This window comes from Aythya ferina (assembly GCF_964211825.1).
Source record: "Aythya ferina genome assembly, chromosome: Z".
Taxonomy (NCBI): domain Eukaryota; kingdom Metazoa; phylum Chordata; class Aves; order Anseriformes; family Anatidae; genus Aythya; species Aythya ferina.
This window is the reverse complement of record NC_140299.1, coordinates 10304736-10325703: the sequence shown is the minus strand read 5'-3', so window position 1 is coordinate 10325703 and position 20968 is coordinate 10304736. Positions and strand designations below refer to the sequence as shown.

The window sequence follows — 20968 nt, the reverse complement described above, 5'->3', positions numbered from 1 at the left end:
TTTTTGTTGTTGTTTTTTAACTTCCTCACAGCCTTGATTTCTGGCAAGCAACAAAGCACTCCTCATCCATACAGGACATGGCAGATCCCAAGGGCTGAGCTCCATGATTCCCTATCTATTGCCCAGCTCCAGGTAAGGGTACTGGTACCCCTGGCATACTGCTGAGGCTTGTTCAGCAGCTGCTATTGCAAGGCTTGCATGAAGAAGCATCTTCTAGGGACTGGTGATATCTGGACAAGTTCCCTGGCATAAAGCAAAGTGCTAGAAAACACATGTAATCCCTAAAGACCTTTGCAACAATGGTGTAATCAGAACAGAATTAATGCCCTGTGTGGGTAAGTGTGGGTTGTAATTTCTCTTAGAAATAGCAAGATTGGATTAGCTTTGGAGGAGAGAGTGGTACAGAGATGCAAATAGCTCAGACAAAGGTCTGAGTGTTTCTTTGGATGTCATCTGCTGATCAGGGAGTGTCTGGCCAGAAAGGCGATGACATAAATTTTCTCCTACAGTCAGTCTGCTATTTTGGCCATGGGAGGAAATGTAGCATAAAACACTGGGAGGCCAGACAAAGGCAGTTTCCCAAACAAATTTTTGGATCATATCTGGGAAAAGAGTTACACTACTCTAGGAAAAAAAAAAAATAAAAAAAAACTTTGTAAACCAAAAAAGAAGCAATACACATTAGCCTGCCCAGCCCTCTTGTAGCACAGCTTTACAGCAAGGGCTAACCAGAAAGGTTCCAAAGAATGATGATCTCTGGCAAACAGACAGAGTCAAAAGTAGTGTCTAGCCGCCAGCTGTAGCTGGGAAACCTCTCTGTTATGTGGCAAAGTAGTGGGTAGGATGTCTATACCTTGAGACTGCCAAAAATGTGTGTGATGTGAGGCAACCATGCCAGGGAGGCATGAAATTTAAATAGACCAAGGAGTATTCTGTATATCGCTTCATTAATCGACATCTGGAATGGTGTTGTAGGATTGATCCCAATTATATATTATATATAGTTTCAAAAGATATGTCTAAAGTATTTACACAATGCATCTGTTGCTCAGAACTATTCCACGACAGACCTCAGTGTTCAAAGGCTGGAAAGCAGGCACAGAAGAAAGATATTCTGCACTGGATCTGTGTGGTGTCTACTGACCCCTTTATAGTTGTGGTTGCTGCTGCTGCATTTCAGAATCCACAGGCTGCTTCCAGCATTTACCATTCATTAGTGGTGGAAAGATTTGAATGAATGGTTTCTTGGAGGCTGGCATCAGTCTGCAGCTCATCTTACAGGTGTCCTACAACTATGATCAGGTTTGTCCATCTTTGATTCTTGTTTCTAGTCTTCTGTTTGTTATTGAAACAAGGAAGGGACTCCCTAGGGCCTCTTACAAGCATTTGAAGGGAAAAAAAAAAACAAACAAACAGGCATTTAGGGAGGGGAGGGTCGAGTCAAATAGGATAGGATAGGATAGGATAGGATAGGATAGGATAGGATAGGATAGGATAGGATAGGATAGGATAGGATAGGATAGGATAGGATAGGATAGGATAGGATAGGATAGGATAGGATAGGATAGTTGGAAGGGACGTAAAAAGGCCAAGTCCAACTTCCCAACCACTTCAGGGCTAAGCAAAGACAGCTGTGAAGGCAAGGTAGCAAAAGTAAGACGATACAACTTAAGGTGTTAGTCAGGGTAGCCATGGCTTACAGCCTTGCAGATAAACATAAATTATCATCAATTTCTGTTTGTATGACAGTTTCTAGAAGTTACAACTACTCAGGAGGAGATGCACGCCTGTCTGGATGATTTTGTTATGGGGGAGCAGCCTTCAGGAGATGTGGGAAGTAGGAAGCACGTCAGCCATCCCACCCTGGTGGGGAGCTGGAGCCTTTGGGGTGAAACACTCAGAGACAGAGAGTGCCTCCATGTCCACAAGGGCACTGCACCACTGACAGAATGGTCTAGAATATAATAGCAGGGAGAGCAATCCTAATCAGGATACAACACAGCAGTCTGTTGAAACAAACCATAAGTTAAGCAAAATCATTGTTCTCACTCCCCTCATGGCTGTATCTGTATCTTTTGTACTGTTATAAAGCCACCAGTACAGATTTAAGATGGAAAAGTAAACTAAATCTTATTTGCTCAAGAAGTGAAATGTCCAGTGGAGAAAGTGTTGGCAACATTCCTTGCAACAACAGCAGTATAAATTGCACAAAATAACAACTCTTATCAAAAGGCAGGGAAAAGAAAGTGAAGGTCTCGATGTTTAACTAGTGGGTAATCCAGGTGGTCACTGAAACCACAACCTGTAGTAGCTACCAGTCCCAGTAAACTCAGGATAATGAACAATGGAGCAGGAAGGAAGCAATGGATGAAAGCATAACGCTGAATTACCTACGGATGGGAGCAGGGCACAGAGGCCCCTGGGTTGTGTCAGGGAAAGTGAAAAGGAGCCTTGTTCATCTACAGGTTGTAGTTATTGGCCTTGTCCATGGGGCATGTGCCCAGTCCTGACCTTGGATTCACCGTTGTGTTTCCCAGCCTTGGTGGAAGACTCTTGCACTGCTGTTCACCATACGAGGAAAAGCAAAGACCATGATCTCCTTGCATTTCCTCCTAACAATGATCCTGCTTGGGACACAGCTTTAGAAACACTGGAAAACTACACAATTCAACTTTTGAGATGGAAAATTCATTTTCATATCTAAAAATATAGTTAAATACATCCATCCAGTAGCTACAGACAGTAGAGCAGAACCCACCTCTTTGAGCTTTCCAGCCTTAAAACGATAACAAGACCTGGGAACTCAGGTAGCTTTTCACCATCACCATTATATCACCCTACACACATAGAAGAATCTAGTCCTGCTCCTCCTGGAGCCAACACTGAGCACATGCAAACATTAAGGGGTCCTAGGCTGGACCCACACGTGTAAGGGATCAGACAAATCTCCAGACTAAGCACTGTTACACCAAGTGCATGGCAAGTGTGCCACCAGAAGCACACAGCAGTCTCTCCAATGCGGTGATGAACCTTCCAATGTTGCTGGAAGCAGGTTTCCAGCCTGACTTGAAGAGAGTTACTCTCCCAGCAAAGAATATACTCTACTTTGATATCAGCAAATTAGCCTGCTTCACTGGTCCTTTCCTTTCAGTAACTTTTTTGCTTAAACCCAGAACAATGACTTTCAGTAATGCTAAAACGCATGTAGGTTGTGAACATCCTAACAACTAGAACCAAAGCTAAAGTGCAGCAAGTCACACATTTGGCTAAAGAGAGAGCCACAGAGAGCTTTTATCACTAAGAAAAACAGGGCATTCACTCAAAAGGAAGTGAACAGCTTCTCCTGAAATGTGAACCACAGGATATTTTGCTCTGATGGTTTGCAGCTTAGTAACAAAGATATAAAGAGTGCCTCTATCACTGTGTCCTGGTTTCAGTTAGAACAGAGTTAATTTTCTTCCTAGTAGCTGGTGGAATGCTATGTTTTGGCTTAGGATGAGAAGAGTGCTGATAACACCCCAATGTTTTAATTATTGCAGAGCATTGCTTATACTAAGCCAAGGACATCTCAGCTTCTTGCTCTGTCCTGCCAACGGGCAGGCTGGGGGTGCAGCAAGAGCTGGGAGGGGACAGACCCAGGACAGGTGACCCAAGCTAGCCAAAGGGGTATTCCATACCATCTGACGTCATGTTAAACAATATATAGGGGTGGCTAGCCGGGGGAAGGGGCCGGACTGCTCGGGGTTAGGCTGGGCATCAGTCAGCGGGTGGTGAGCAATTGCATTGTGCATCACTTGTTTGTACACATTATTAGTAGTAGTACTATTATCATCATTGTTATTGTTGTTGTTGTTATTATTATTATTATTATTATTATTATTATTATTATTATTATTATTATTTTCCTGTCTTATTAAACTGTCTTTATCTCAACTCACAGGCTTCACTTTCCCGTTTCTCTCCCCCATCCCAGAGAGGGAGGGGGGGAAGGTGAGTGAACGACTGCGTGGTGTTTAACTGCTGGCTGGGTTAAACCACAACACACTGAAAGCATGGCCTTAACCTTTCCTTTTAATACTGTTTTTAAAATACATTATAATTTGCAGAGATTTACACAAAGGTTAGTGCAGCAAGCTAATTTTAGCATAAAAAGAGTCCTCTACCTTGCGAACTCCTTTAGCAAATCTCATGCAGGCTTCTGTTGGACTTTTGCTTGTGTCAGGATATCCACATTGTCATGTATTCACAAGCAGAAAGAGAGACAAGCAATGCTGTGTGGTGAAAATACATGGCTAGAGTGTCTTACTGCTGGGCTAAAAGTCAAACCAGATAGATATCATTAGATATGAGGGAAAGGCAGAAGATATCCTATGTCAGATAAGACAGGATTTTGAGGGAGAAGTGGCCATTTTTCTCTGTAGTTCAGAAGAAACTTTGGATGTTTTTCATCTAACCAGTTCTTCACATTCATAGTCTTTGGGCGTCCACCAGTTGGCCTTCTAGGCTTACACCCTCCAGTTTTAAAGGCAGGAGACCATTTATCACTTACTGTACAACAGGCCAGCAAACAACACTCATTAATTGACTCATCTCCCAGTATGAGCTAGAGAACGTCTTCTCTGGAGCCAGTTACGATGCAAAACCTTTCCTGATGGAGGCAAGATGTTCCCATTTTTCATGCCTTCACTGTTAAACTAGAATGCAGTTGCCATCAGCAAGGACAACACCGAGCACATTTTAGGTGTAGGCACACAGAGAAGAGGTCTGGATCTCCCTTCAGGGAGGCAGAAGAGGGGCCTAGACCCAAAGCCAGCAAAATGAACATGCACTTTCCCTCCATTGTTGGAAAGCTTTCTTAAAACCTCACTTCAGTGGTACCACATCCTTCTACTTTTGTGTGTTGTTCACCCTGTAAAGCTGGCACTACATAAAGAAAACTTAGACACACGACCTGTTCTCCTCCAGAACCAGCATTTACAGACACAGAAAAATCCAACATGCAAAAGAAGAAAAAAAAATCAAACACACAGCAAAAATACCTGAAATCCATACACCTATTCAAGGCTTTACTTCTCTTCCAGAACAAGAAATTGGCCTACCTGGCTGTTCTGTGTCGTCTTTTCTATCTGTAGCTGTTTGCCAAGGCAGACAGAAGGATTGTTTTCAGCACCACGCAAAAATCCCTAGAGGATTATTCAGCAGAGCATGCCAGGCTTCTCTCCAGCGGAGCTGTGAAGCTCGCTAGGGAGCACCACGCTTTCCAGGATCTGGAGGTAAACCCGCGCAGGGACAGGCTGAATGTGATCCAGGAGTTACAGGATGTCTCGGTGTGCTTCGTGTACTCGGGAATGGCTGCAAGAGAAAAGGCAAAGTTCCCGAAGCCGTGGGTGGAACATGGCACTGCGTTGCACTGAGTAAATAAAAAGCAATTGATCCTTGGACTTGGGTATGACATCAGGTATTAAAAAAGGTTTATACCATAGGCAGGACTCTATTTCATCTGAGAGTAATGGGACCATAAAACCCTACTTGTGCCCATTGCTGCAGCCAAAGCAGTAGCCAGACATGCAAACAAGACATTGTGCTCAACTTTCTGCAGCCAGCAGACCTATTTTCTTTACACAGGTTGAGTATTTCAAACATAAAACAAGTTTTTTTTTCTCAAAGGCTAGATGTTTCACTACCTCCCATAAGGACTTACAAAATGTATGCAACTTCAGTGGCATAATCAATTATTTGGGGGGTTTATGGCTCCAAGTATGACAGGATCCTGATGCAGGCTTCTGGCTGCCATGCTTATGCTAACAAAACACAGAGGTTCAACTTCTGACACAGAATTATTTACTTCAGTGCCCTATTTATTCTTAAAAAAAAAAAAAAAAAAAAAAAAAAGCAACAAAAATAATTCTGAAAAGTATAGAAGAGACAGAGTTAAACTAAAAACAAAAAATCACTTAAACACAAATGGGATAGGGCGTAATATGGGCATTTAAGATTTAAAAAAAAATAAAAAAAATCTAAGTGACATTTATCAAACCGCACCAGCACTGCAGATTTTCCTGCAATTTCCTGCAATACAAACCCCCATCACTAACTCACAAGCTTTGATTTGCTCCTGTAGGCTGTTTTTCCACCCACTTTTAAGGTTGATGACACTTTCTGTCTGAAAAATTCAGAATTAGTGTCAGGTTTAAATAAATTAAAAATAATAATAATAATTGTCAATGTACCTTGCAACACACTAAATTATTGACATAGATAGCTTTTTTAAAAGGTACTTCATATCTCCTTAACCATCTTGTCTGTTACGCTGGGATTTTTTTATACGTGCTTTGTTCCCAGCTAATGAGGAGACTTGTCTGTACCACTACTCTTTGTAGCTTTTTTCAAATTAAATTCTTTGGTTTTCAGTGCAGCAGATAGGATTACAAACATGGCAGTGAAAGCTTACTGCTTTATTTAACGTTCTCCCAGCAGATAATGGGCCATGGTTATGACTAACAGGTTCATGCAAGCATTGAAAGAAGGAAGGATAGCAAACTGAGCAAACAATGAAATGAGGCTCAAATCCATCCTCGCACCTGTGACAGATTCTGGGCAAGTCACTTATTACTGCTTGAACTTCTATTTTCTTATTCATAAAAGGGAATAATTATTCTTTACTTCCTCAAGAGATCAAGTAGGAGGCATCAAGGACTACGAGGCATTTAGAAACACATCCATGACATCTCAGTGCGTGAGAAGTGTTAATCCTCTCAGAGGTAAAAAGAGCATAAGCTATCCCAAACTCCTGGTAAAAACCTTTTTAACCTTTTAACTTTTTTAAAAAAGGGACTCTTCACCTTCTCTGGGAGGTAGAAGTGAATAAGTTTTTTTCTGCTCACTTTCGGGTTCTAGCACTGGTACATCACTCTATTTTTAAAACAGAAAAATGGCTTCTAAAGGGAAAAAAAAAAAAAAAAGAGAGAGAGAGAGAGATGCCTCAACACTGCAGGATTCAGTTAATATCAATACTAACATGCCATTCTCTCCTGCTAGCATTTTGCCACCAAGCAGTGTGGCTCTGAGTCTGCATGCTGGTAGGAAGACTTTTACACAATGTTCGCAATCAGTGTTGGAGGATACGCAAAATTACAATTCTTTCCTGTCTGTGCTGTTTTGGTCACTAAAGTAAAAATAACTTCAAATTAACAATGGCTAATAATTTAGAACTAAAAGTACAGCTTGAGATTAAAGCTTTCACTGCATGAGAACTCCTTTTGTTTGGAGTTAAAGAGCTACTGTTTAAGAATGATGCAATATTTCAGGGGGAAAGAAAGAAGTGCTGCTGCCTAATGGAAAATCATTTTGCAAGAAGTGCATACACAATTTGCTCTTCCCTTAACCTCCCTCACCCTTTCCCAAAGCTTTCTTGCAGAGGAATGCTTCCAAAAGTTGTTTTTTTCCCTTCATAAAATACAACATTGCAAGGAGCGCTCCCCATCTTCTGCCTGTCTCCAGGTTCTAGACCACGGACAAGATTACTAACCTAGCTCCCTTGTCCTTTGCGAACACAGTCTGTTTGTAGAGACCTACTGAAAGTGTTTCTCCATGCTGAAGTTCTGCTTTAGAAGCCTCTTGCTGTGTTGTGGCTTCTTCCTATGGCTGTAGTGTGCTGGGAAAGGGATGTGGCAAAGGACAGACCTCTAGCGATTTCTCACGGTGGTTCCAGCAGTGGGGGCACCAACCTTCCCAGAATGAGAGTTCAGCATAGCACTGGTAGATGAGGCAGAAGAAAACAAGGTTTGGTGCTCCTGCAGATCCAAGCAAGAAGGACAAAACCACTCTAACTGATGACTGGTCCTAAAACACAGACGCATCCATTGGCTGTGTGATTTCACCCATTTCACAACATTTTGGACACGGGCCAGCCCTACTTCATTCTCTAGGGCCTGACATGCAGGCCACAAAGACAATGCAGTTTGTCAGGAATACGTAACTGAATGTCTAAGAACATGTACTGGTTGTGTGTGAAGAGAAATGGGCACTTTGAGTTAAGGACGCCTTAGTTCAGAGCTGTTGGGTACAAATCTCCCTGCTTACAATGTGGTTATGCCACAAACCACTAGCACAGTTTCATGAGACATTGCCTTTGATGTGAAAACCACCTCCAAAAGCTCCCATTTGTCCCCTTCCTCAGACTGGGAGCTGACTTAGAAAAAAAAAAAAAAAAAAAAAAAAAGTGCATGTTTGCATTTTCAATCAGGTTGTTTTCCTTATCTGCCTCCCTGCTGCAGGCATTAAGACAATGTCAGCACAATACAAACTGTGACAACAGAGCTTTTCAGCAGCTGAGTTCAAAACTTGGTCGCACAAAGACTTGTGTTGGCACAACCCCTGGGATAGTGAACTGTGATGTAAGGGTCTAGGTGAGGTCAACTTCTTAGTTAGCCAGTTTTGCGGCTGCAGCCTGTGTCTCTTGGAAGCACGCAAAGGCCATGTGTGAAGCCACATGGCAACAATATCAGCTAAAAAGTCACCCATGGGTGCCTAAGATATGGGCCAGAGGGTGGATGTTACAGAAATGAGGGAAGATGGGAACTTTTGCTGTTGAATATTCAGCTTGACTGTTTACTGAGAACCCAGTTTTGTGAAGTGTATTTGCAACAAGGCAGCTTTAACTTGTCTTCAAAGACATGATCCAAGTCTCTGGAGGGAGCTCCCATGTATATTCAAGACAGCTACCCAAACTCACTCGCAGAATTTAAAAGTCTCCTACAAAGAAATGTGCCAGCAGATGCTTCCTGACATTTAATGCTAAACACTCTCTAATGAGGCTATAAACAGCCCTTCACTCCAAAACATATGAAGGAGTAGCACAAGACCCCAGGGAGGGAGAGCTCTGTAGAAATGCAGCTATTGTTCCTGATTAGGATTCAGGCAGGCCTCTCCGGCATTGTTAATTCCAGCTTGATTTGTTCTAAGGCATGTGTCAGATGTTTGTTGCACAAACAGACTCCCTGGTGCTTGCACCACGATCAAAAATGAGAATAAGACATGCAATTAAAGAAAGTGTCACAATCTGAGTCTAAAAGAAGCACATGTCCATGTAATCATTACAGCCCACTGCTGTCGTGAGAGCTTCTGACCATAGTTTCCATTTTCACTTTTGCAATAGTGTGGTTGTCACCTTCCAGTGAATTTCAGGAAGATTTATGCGCCTACTTCCCTTTGGCTGCTGCAAAAAATCTCAGTTTCCCAGCAGTTTGTTAGAATACTAATGACAAGACCTTCAAAGTGATAATTCCTGAGCCTTCTGGAGAAATGGGAAGTTTCGATCATGGCTAAGTACCCACAGAGAAACCTTCCAGTGCTCTGAACTATCCTATTAGCAGTAAAAGTAGAGAATGTTACAAGAAAAGAACATTAGAAGGCAAGAGAGGCATCTTTATAAAATATCAGCTAAGGAATAGTAACAGAAAAAAAAAAAAAAAAAAAGCCCTGTTCTCAATAGGGTTGAACCTCAGGTCATGTCGTTAGAGGTGTGCCAAGGCTTGTGCAAGCTTTATGATCAGGTTCACCTTCACTTTTCCTGTGACTGAAATTGCCATCATTAACACGATCGATACTTAACATCACTAACGTTACTGGACTTTGAGCTTACAACAGTATAATAAATTGGACTTTCACCCTAAGCACCTAGCTTTGTGCAAGCAAGTAAAAGACCACAAAATGTGCATTAAACTTAAAGTTTAATAAATGGGCACTCCTACGACTGGAAACATTTAAAGCATTATTACTTGTGATTGCTGACTTCTGTCTAGCATTGCCCATCCTGAATTAGAGCTTTAAAATGTTACAAAATACTCTAATATCACATTAATTACAATAGGGTTAATTAAAAGCAACATAGTGCATAAGTGATGAGAATTCTTATCTCCCAAAATGTGCAGCTGTGGCATAATGCTGGGGATGTAGGAATGTGAGAGCATGGAGGCTGCACAGGCAGGGTAAGAGGCGCACAGAGCCTATTCCCTCGCTCTCAAGGGGTCAGCTCCACCTTGAAGGGGTTTTGCTGATGAGAAAAGGCTCACATACAGCGACATCCATGCTAGCAGAGGAGAAAATTCGGCAAAGGACTTCCATAAACCTACCGGATGCTGCGTGTTTCTTGGTTACTGCCAGTGACACTACAAGGGCCTTTGTACTAAGGCTGCCGAGATTCTGGAAGAGGTTTGGGGAAGACAAATTAAGCAGGAATTATGTTTTTCTGGGATTTTTCACACATTCCTGTGTTTTTCTGAGCAGCTGAATTGTTTTTCCTCTTCTCTGGGGACACTGAGTTAAGCCATTGTCACAAACATACCTGAAAGCCTCTGTTCTCCTCAGCAACAATATTTAGGTTTTTAAAAAGAGGCATCTGACAAATAAGAAAAGGAGGAATGATTTTAACAATGACACACCCAAGGGCAGTTTAAATACACAGGAGAATGAGTTTTAAAAAAAAGAAAAAAAAATAAAAAAGAATGTTTTGTTAGCATTGTTTCCTCATTTCCCTACAGGTTTTTGGTGTTCCTGAGTATGTTCCTTGCACGCTGGGGACACTGTTGAAAGATGCAAATTCAAAGCCACTGTGAAGACTCCTGTGATAGCCCCTAGCTACCAAAATAAACCTTTGGTTTAGCTTTGCAAAATCAAGCTTCCTGCTCTCTCCCATCTCCTCTCAATAAAAGATAAAGGCTCGACTTAATAGGTGCCCTACTTACCTAAGGCTTTGATCTCTTGCAACTCTCCGCTAACAGAAGTTGGAAATGATTTCTGAAGGAGCCTCGGCGCGTGTGAATTCACAACCCAGAGAGTCGCTTCACTTTCCAAGAGGGCTGGCTTTAGCACTGCATCACTTCAAAGGAAAGAAGGGAGCTGTTTTCCCTGTACCGCTCCAGTTTCCCTCTCCGCTGCCTCTGGACGCTGTCAGCCGTGGCACCTGCGATGTTTCTCAGGACAGGCCCCACGCTGAACTTCTCTGAACCATATCCAGGGAGGGAAATACACTAAGAAAAGGCTTTGGTTTTCTTTGCAGCACCAAAGACAAGTCAGAGCAGCAGCCTCCTCCTGTCCCAGCCCCACCTGCAGCCCCCCTGCAGCAGGAGCAGGCAGTTGTGATGCAGGGGACTGTTTGTGCCCACCCTGATTTAACTGGGGGACTTTGCTTGCTGTCACCAGCCCTTGGCCATACACGATATTTTGAGAGTTTGTATTTCCCTCACACACACCATCGACATTTAACTGCTGTGTCCAGTTCACAAAGGTGACAGCAAAACTGGACACTTGGGAGCGTTTCCAAATCTCCAGCACAAACCACAGCTGCGCTCCTATCCCTGCCCTGCTGGGTCTTGCCTAATACATAATCTCTCCCCACCGGGTGTCATGCTGTGACTCCTACTGGGAGGAAACGTGACTAAATGTTGTTTCTCTTTGTGGATTCTCCAGGTGTGCACTTAGACCAAGGCATGGTCTGGGCAATGGGAGGACGATGGAGCCCTCCGTGCGTGCCACCGTGCACCCAGGGACAGACGAACTGCCACGTGGACAGAGCTGTGCTTCCAGTTATGCCCTCAGTCCGAGTGGTTGATTTAATGTCTCACAGTCAACACGGGGATACGTGCTGTGCCTGCACAGCCCACACCATCACTGCTTTCCCGAAGAGGCAGGAAAGTCAGCTTGCCCCATAGCATGAAAATTAACCAGTCCAGGCCATTTTCCAACATTAATGTTGTTTTAACAATAACCTGCTATACACAGTAAGGCTCTACCATCCAGTTTCAGATATTTTCCATTAAAACCTTCTCTGTAAAGGACATTTAGCTTGGAACCTAATAGGAAACAGCATTCAGCACGGATAATATCTGACTGGTACGGCTCTGCAGCTCACCTGCCAGTTGTCCTCGAGCTGAAAAGGGACCAGAGGCTTTTTTCCCAGATGATCATTTCTCCTGATTTCTGTCATGTCTCATGAGCCTTTGTTCCAAGGCCTCTATAAAGAACTCTTTGTGCTGTATTTGAGCAGTAGCTGTGCCAGACCCAGCTCCTAACAAAAATAATACGATTAACCTGGCACGGAGAGCCTTGCGGTTGGCTGGGGTGGCTCAGGGCCAGCAGAGCTACGCTTGTAGGATCTCATCCCTGTATTTCTGCACAGCAGCCAATTGCACAGTATCACTCTGCCCAAAGTAGGGCCCGTAACAGAGGTAAGCACTTACACAAGTGGCAAAGAACGCATTTCTCCTGGCTAAGGTCCCACACACAGACCAGAACCCAGGCATGTTGGTATAGCAAGCACGTGGGAAATCTGCTCGTGCTGCTGCGCTGCAGATAAAAGGCAGATTGCTCCCACTCTGTTTGACAAGAAAATTTTGTCCTCACTAAATACTTTATGTCAGAATTTTACAACATTCAGTTCTGCAAAACAGTCCGTTACAGAGTTGCTTCACTCCTGCTTCACTCACGTGAAAAGCATGAGGGGGCTGCAGAATCAGACCCTGTATTCTGGCTAAGCAAGTTCACCAAAAATGCTACACAAGTCCTCCAGCATTGTTTCTGCTGCAGAGGTGAACTTTTTTTGTTGTTGTCCTGGAACTGGATAATGAATTTTCTTCATTATTTACTATGCCAGTAATAGGGAAAGAAATCCCTGAAGATTCAGGGGTACTATTTTTAGTAGGAGGAAATATATTTACAGGATTCATATTCTACACAGCTATACTCCAATTAGATGATATGAGGAACTAGCTGGGTATAAAAGAGAATGTGTTAAGGTCCCATATCTTTAAGAGATGAAAACATCTCTGTCCTCAGAGGGCTGGCCCATTACTTACAACAAACAGGTAACAGGATTGATTGAGACTCCAACAGGCAAGGCTGTTTCAGGAAAAAGAATAACCTTGTGTATTTGAGAAAGCTGTAGCGAACAGACATTTAAAAGGGAGACTTTGTGCTACCCACAGCCCATGGAGGGTGAATTATTGTTAATCCATCTCTGGTGTTTCACAGGAAAGGTGGGAGAAGGAGACAGATACATTCTGGTTTAGCTTATCTCTAAGCAGCTGTTCAGTGGGATGGAGAGGTCCTTCCAGAAGACTCCTGAAACAAGGAAGCACGGGAATTGGTGACAGTTTGTGAATTTGGCATTGCTTCCTTCTTTGGTTTTGGACCCAATTCCAAGATGACTGTCTGGGTCCATGTGGGTTCGTTGCAGCAACTAATATTTTTCTGGTAAACCTAGAGCTAGACAACCCCGTCAAATCTCTCAACTTCTTTTGCTGTGACCACTGGACCTCCTGTCATTAGTCTGCATTTACGTAAGAACCAGGGGCTGGAAACCTCAAACCCACCAAACTGACATCAGAAAGCTGAAAACGTCCAGACTTTTAACCAACAGAGCAAAAAAATAAGGGTTGATCTCCATTTCTTAGCATTTTACCAGAAAGAGAAGGCATATTTCTTTGGGGGAGGCAAAAGACCTCTCCAAAGCTATTGAACCCAAAACAAAGTTTACTGGGTGATTAGATGGCCCGTGCAATGCAGTAGGTGAAACCAAATGACCAACCTCCTGGCTCTTCCCTGGCTCTAATGCTATGGATGTTAAGCATATTGCAGTCATTACAGGAATATCCATAACAGTCTGTAGTGAACAGGGCAGATGGTGGGGTTGCAAAGTAAGAGAGAGCCAAAGAACTCCAGCTCCTCTGCCACTGAAGTAGATGGCATTTTGTTGCTTGAGAGGATTGCTTTTTAAACAGATGCTTGTGATGCTTTCCGCTGATTCATGTTTTTCTGTCAATCTTTTGAAACCAAATTGCATGACTCAGATGAAACCTACAGTGTGTACAAAATTGGCTATAGCATTAACACTTTGTATACCGAAGCTCATTGTATTGGGAGAATGGTGGTTTTTTTACAGAACAGATGAGAGCTACACTGGTTTGGGCATGGCCCCAGACAGGCACTAGACACTGAACATGAGAACTGTCAAGGAGCAAAACACGTTTCTTTCTCTCCCATCTCAGCAGCCCACATCACTCAGAGAAAATTTAAAGTGGGATATTCTCAAGACATATTCCTCTCTTGTCCCCCTGTTCTTTTTCCCTGATTGGGACAGCTACTCCAGATAGCACAGGCAAAGCCTGAAGACTTTCTCAATAGCAGAAATAAGAGATTCAACATGGACAGAGGCACAGCTCACCTTGACTGCCCAGACAAGCAGTGGTAAGTTACGAAATGCAAGAGAAAAACAGTAAATGACTTTTCAAGGACAGAGAAGAAAAAAGATTCTTCCCAACCAAGGTTCCTCAGCCTTCATCTTTTTTGATGTTATTTTTAGTTAAAGGGGGCATTTGCTGGCATCACTACATCTAAGGAATTTAAGGGTGGTTTATTGCCTATTGAGGTATCTTTTTTATTGTGGACAGGCTGGAAATGGACTAAGAGGAAGGGGTGGTCACTGAGTGCCATAATGACAATTAACAGGAGACTTTTGGGAAGCAGGGCTTACAAGCATGGAAATCGGTGTTTCTGCTGACATGACATCACAGAAACATTGAAATGGAGTTTAACACTCAAGCTTATGAGTGGAAAAGGTTTGCTACATCATCCTGGAGGTGTGAAAGATTTCTTATATTTCTCATTTCTCAGGACTGCTCCCAGAGAAAAAAAGAAAAAGAAACAAAAAAACAACTGCCAAAGTCAATGTCCTACAGATCTGTAAATCCAAATTTCCCCCCAACAGAGCTTTTACTTTCCTTTCCTACTAAACTTGTCATTTTTGGAGAATTGTTTTCATAGGATGCAGCACTAACCAGGTGACTGAAGCCTTTGTACTTAGTTCATTCAGGGAGTAATGGCAAGGGTTTTGTTAATCTGGCCTCCAGCTAAATGAACCAGACGTTCTCCAGCTGTTTTTCCTCATTCCAGTTTCTAGATTGAACTACAAGCTCCCCCTGCAGAAAAACACACAGGGATTGCTCATGCAGTGTTGTGGTCAGCTTAAAAAGAGACAGAAAAAAAAGAAAAAGAAAAAAAAAAGTAGTTTAGAGGAAGCACTTAGAGTAGCTTCTACGGCTGTTGTACAGTAGTTTAACATGTAGCACTGACTGTGGTCTCAGGCTTCTGCAGATGAACGTTTTGCTTCTTCCAAAAGGGGTGAAAAGGGGCTAAAAAATGGTGTTTTTTTTTTTTTTTTTTAAAGTTGTTTTAGGTTAAAAAAAAAAAGTTTAAAATTGTTTTAGGTTTAAAAAAAGGTTTAAAAACCTAATGTTCCTGAAACAGTTTCTTTCTTCAAACTTGCTCCCCCCTGCGCCACCAGGGAATATGCTGCTGTTGCTGCCAAGCCTTGAAAAAACCTCGGTCACCATTGTGTGTGTTTATTGCATCCATGATGGTCATCCTCTGAAACTTCCTCCTCTGATGAAACAGATGACCTGACCTAGGCTTGACTCCAGGCAGGCACATAAAAATAATTCCAAATAAGGCTCTGCAGCCTGACAAACTGCTGTGCTTGAGAGCAGGATAAACTGACCATGTTTAGCAGCAACTTAAATTAAAGGCAGCTTTCCGACTTCATCACCTCTTGCACTGTGATACGCCTCTGCGAGTCTCTAGCTGTGACTAGGAGGGACGTAAATCTTAGCAAATAAATTTCTGCTTCTGAAGACGCAGACAGAAAAGGCTTACTTTGGTAGGCTTGATAAACACCACAGGATAACAAAACGGGTCTTAGGAAAGAGTATCTCAGGAAAAAGAAGGATGCACAGTGGGCACTGCGACTGCTGCTTTGTTTATAAAATTTATTCAAATGTACATCCCCTTAGGTTGGTGCACAGGGTTGATATTCTCACTTATCTGAATTAGAGCCAATAGATGGAAATCTTTTTGGCTGACAGTTGTCATTACAGAAGACCAGCAGCTCAGCAATTGGTGAACAGCTGCTATTAATAATTACATTACCAGATGCGACAGCTGACAGATTTTTGTCACCACAAAATCACGATGATGATAAAAGGAGGTGTTATTCTGGGTTTGCTTCCAATAAGCAGTGAAAACACTAAAAAGAGCAACTCACAGAAGCACTATAAGCCCACAGAATAGTTATTTAAACCATAAATGCAGGGAAAAATAAGGGTTTTAATTTCTGGGGGGAAAAAAAAAAAAAAAAAGAAAAAAAAAAAAAACAACACAACACTACACAGGTATTTAAAATCGATTAGAGATCAGTAAGAACTGGTTAAATTCCACCTAAGCTAACCTTGCCAAGGGAGCAGAGATAATATAATGGTTCTTTGAGGCACAGCGGTTAAGATAACAGAGGAAGGAAGAGGTGCTATGTACTTTTTCATAGCCAAAATTGAAGCTGGAGCTTTGCTCTCAAAGGGAAATCATTACTGGGCTGGAAGAAGTCTTTGACAGTTTGTAATGAGCACTGCAGGCTGGGGCTGCCATCACCCCGAGTGCTTGGGGGTGAGATGAGCATCTCCAGATAAAATCTTTGATCTCTGAGTATTCTGAATCTTATCTGATAGTCCTTGAAATGTCAATATGTTTACATTAATTATCACATTGTGTTGTTTTGTACTAAAATAAATAACGCTATGCTTCCAGACTTCTGCTTGTCATCTATAGGCTGCCAGAAACAATCACTCTTCCTTCCGGATGCAAAAGTGCTCTGTTTTTTCCTTTTCATTCGGTGTGTTCTGCAATGCATGAAGGGTGCTAAGGAACCATCTCCAGTGTCTCACGACCTTGCCTTTGCTCAGTGACAGGCAGGATGGATGGCATGGACTTCCTCAGGTCAGACTGACACCACGGCCTGGGATTAGGCACTGTTTGTATCTGACTTGGACACGTTTAGGAGTGAGGAACTTGCTAAAGTGGTTGTGGTGTTGTGGCCCTGTCTTGTAGCTTCATCATGGTTCCTTGAGATTTCAAGGTTGGTGGAGGATTCCTGTGTTGTTCTGGTCCAAGGGGGAGCAGTGTGGATGTTCCTGTTCCTCTTCTGAGTCTAAAGGCCTGTTTCATGGTCTTGGTTGACTGAGGAACAGGCTGCAAGTGAACCCTGTAGCCCCTTCTGTCACATGCTCTTTTTCAGGAAGGGGAAGGTCAAGAACAGTCAGATGAGAAAAAATCCCACAAAAGAAGAACTTCGCCTCGGAGGGACTGCCCATCCGAAAGAAACTGCCTGAGACAGAGCAAGGAAATAGAAAATACTGCGTTATGGTAGCCAAAATTCAAGAGGGCTTAAGCACCTCCAGTTCCTCGGGATGCATCATTTCCAGGAGAATCTTCTGAGAACACTGAAATGTGGAACTGGAGGTCTGACAGCCTCCAGGGTCATTTCATCAGTGAAGGTGGAGGTTCTGCGTGGGAGAATAACACACAAAATGTATAATGCTTCTTAATGGGGAAACAGCCCAAGTGAATTCCAACTTCTCAAGCTGATCTGAAAAAATGTGCAGTGCTTTAGGAAAAGTCTTGAAGGAAAGAATAAAAAAAGGCAAGATGGGAAAAGAGAAAAAAGGCAACATGGGTTTGACAAAAGTAGAACATGCAGGTCTGACTTGACCTTTTCTCTGATAAATGATTTCCTAGCTCTAACCTGCCAAAGGTGTGTATTTCTGTAAGCTGGCTTCATTGATTCTGAAATGTCTTGGGACCTGCTTGCAGAGAAGCTGGAGTTGGTGAATGAATTCATAGGTGATATGAAGGAAACAGGCTGAGCAATGTGAGAAGCCCATAAAGTCAGGGAGGGATAATGAGTTGTTTTAAAGCTAGGGAAAAAAGCGATGCTTAGAAAGGCTGCATATCAGAGCAGATGCATCTATGCACAGATGACTGCAAAATGGAGAGCACTTCTTATGAGCAGAAACTTTGCCATCTCTGCTAAACTGGACAAAAGCTATGCTATCAAAGCATCAGGAGCTAGGAAAAAAACCTTACACTAAACCACACTGTGGTGCAAGAACAAGTATTTCTGGGTTGGCCATAAATCACTGAGACAGCAACTGTGAAGATCACCAGATATTGGAGAACTGAGGTTCTGAAGAATCCTCCAGACATAGCTGAATCCTTGTCCCCATTCCTGGTTTGGAAAAGGATGTTGTGGGGTTATGCCACAACCACTGGGGAGGGCTCAGGCCCCCAGTGTATGTTCAACCAAGTACTAGGGACTACCACCAGCCTCATTAGCTGCATTGAACATGTTCACAGGTTTTACTTGTATGGAACCAGAGTCTGGACTTCCTCCAGTGCCACTACGTTGCCTCTTCCCTCCTTGCTGCTACCCAGAAACTGGAAAATTGAATGCTGTCCTTGAAATGCCCACAGTATACTTGGTACGCCCTAGTCTCTCCCCAGAGCCTCCCCCTCACCTCCCACCTCCTTGCCTTCACCCATCAACTTGCAAATCTCTTCCAGGAAGACTGATAAAATGCCTTCCCCACCTCTGCCCTTAGGTCTCCACTCTCACATCACTCACCCCGAAACACAATGTCCTTTCCTGTAAGGCCATTCTATCCCCATCATGTGTCACAAGCATGCACCAATCCCTTTGAGTCCTTCTATGTTACACCTCCAACTATTTTTACGACTGTGTGTCACAGTCCTGAGTTGGTCACAGCTTTACAAGGCAGTTTCCTGAAGATCAAAAAGTCTGTTAATCCAAAAGCCAGGCGTGCTTTCCTTCTATTCATGGAAAATGATCTCATCTTTTCAAATAATGGCTGGGAATAAAAAGATTTTTAATAGTTCTCTGCCATTCGCTGAAACTCTGTAGGGTGGCTCCTTTCTCTCAGGTTTGTTCTAGCTCTGACTTACCAAATTTCAGCCACCTCTTGAACTTTCCATTCAGGTTCCTACGAAATGTGTCCCTGTCATCTGGGGTGTCTGGCTGCGCGTCTGCTCCCTGCTCCTCCCAGAGCCTGTCAGGATCCTCTGCTGGCAGCCTGGAGGCTTTTTTGGACTACTGAATTTATAGCACCTAAAATTAGGAACAAACTGCTACCTTCAAGAGGCTTCCTTCTGGAGCACCTGGTCTGCATCTTGAATGCTGGATGCTGCTCTGGTCCTCGTGTTCCTGATCCTCACAGCTCAGAAATGGCCCATGTTAATGGAAAAAGATTCAAAGAAGGGCAGCAAGGATTATCAGAGGTTTGGGATGGCTGAATAAACTGGGACACTGCAGCCTCCGAACAGCAATGACTATGGGGTGGGGTGTGATACACATTTACAGTATAGTAGCCCCAGTATGGGTGGGTAGGACCAACACTGAAGCATCTTTTTGGACAAAAGAATAGCGGGCATCAGATTAAATTAGTTGGAACCATTAGGTCTTCACAAAACAACTTGTAAATCCATGGAACTCCTTTTCAGGACTTAAAAGATGGGAACAGGAAAAGGATAAGCTTAGGACTTACTAAAGAGAAGTCATGGACTCAGAAACATCCCAAGCTAAACACTGCCAGCACCTTAAAGTGCATTATTGGTTTACCCTGTTCTTACTCTTCCCTGGCCTTGTAAATGCTTGTAACCACTCTTGGAGGCACAATTTGCGTGAGATGGACTCTTGGTCTGAAATCAAACTGCAGTTCCCACAGATTCAGCAAAAAGCCCGAGGGTAAGCACAGTCAGACCAGCAGCAGAATTCCCCCACTTGCCTTCAGCACCCAGCTCATCTCTCACCCCTTTCCTGTGCCTTTTGAAGTTAGTGTTGCAACACCCCACACACTCCTGCTGCATTACCACTGCTGGTGCTTGTCATCTTTGTCACGATGTTTCCAACCCAGGTACATCAGTTTTTTTTGTTGTTTGTTTGTTTGTTTTTTAATATAAATATACTGTTTAATTAATATAAACATTTACATAATGTTACATAAACATTATGTAAACATAATTGTCCTATATATTTATATAAAACATATCCATTTAACATATTTATTATGTATAGGTAATTTTTTACACACACACGGTGTATAGTCTACATTCAGCTGTCATTTTGGGGAGTGTTCAGACAGAGTGAAGAGAGCCACGTGCACAACACCCTATTATTGCCACAAGTACAAGAGAAAAGCCTGTGGTTGCAGCTCAAGTCTGCATGATTTTTCAGGCAGGAAAGACAATCTGAAAGTGTCAAGAATGAATGTAGACCCAGGAAACAATCCCAAATGGGCAGTTTCAGACAAACATGTTACAAAAGCAACACTTACGGAAACTGATTCTGCGATTAGGAAGTTCACAAACTTGGTTTGCAGGACAAGTGCCAGACTGGTGGATAAGCTATATATTCAGGAGCCTTGGATTCCCAGCTCTATTAAAAGTAGCCAAACCTTTTGCCCTGCCCAGGCCTCTTCCCCCTGGATACAGATAATGCTTGTCCTTTGAATAGCTCTTTATTGATTCCTCTCCACTGCAGTGCTCCCTGAAGCAGTGACTGGTGAACATACCAATGAGTTGGAAATTTGTGTCCATCTAACTGTATTGAAGTAGGGCTTTGAAGTTGTGCTTTAAACAGCATATCACGTGCTATACCATCAAACTCAGTGACTTCCCCCCATGATGAAGCTAGAAACAGAAATGCAGCTACATGCTGGACCATTAGGTAGCTGAGTTACATGTAGTCACATTGCTACCCAAGGAAAAGATCTCAGAACACAAAAATTGAGGCCTGCATCATCATGAAATATCAATCGCAGAGTTATTTGAGCTTGTCTGCTTGAAATTGGCAGCATCCCCAAAAAATGAGAGGGAGTAATTTACTTGACAACAAGAAGGTTTATTCTTTCATCTCATCAACATCATCTACACAGTATTAATGCTCATATCAGGCTGAAAGCTACGAATCAAATTCGGTATACATTATTTTTCTTCACGTGTTATCTGTAAAGTACTGTACTGCCTGCCTGAGTCTTTCCATTTAGCACCGTCAGGAGGCTACCTGAGTACA

At 42.8% G+C, this 20968-nt stretch overlaps 1 protein-coding gene across 1 annotated transcript in view; it reads right to left on the bottom strand.

Annotated features, from left to right (window-relative positions):
• LOC311426877 (phospholipid-transporting ATPase ID-like) overlaps nucleotides 1-10876 on the bottom strand; it is an 86711-nt gene extending 75835 nt beyond the window's left edge. The window contains exons 1-2 of the mRNA XM_084503660.1: nucleotides 10746-10876; nucleotides 5100-5352 (exon numbers count right to left, since the gene is read on the bottom strand). The gene's annotated coding sequence lies outside the window, so the exon portion shown is untranslated. The remainder of the gene's footprint in view (nucleotides 1-5099; nucleotides 5353-10745) is intronic.
• Nucleotides 10877-20968: the final 10092 nt, after the last annotated feature.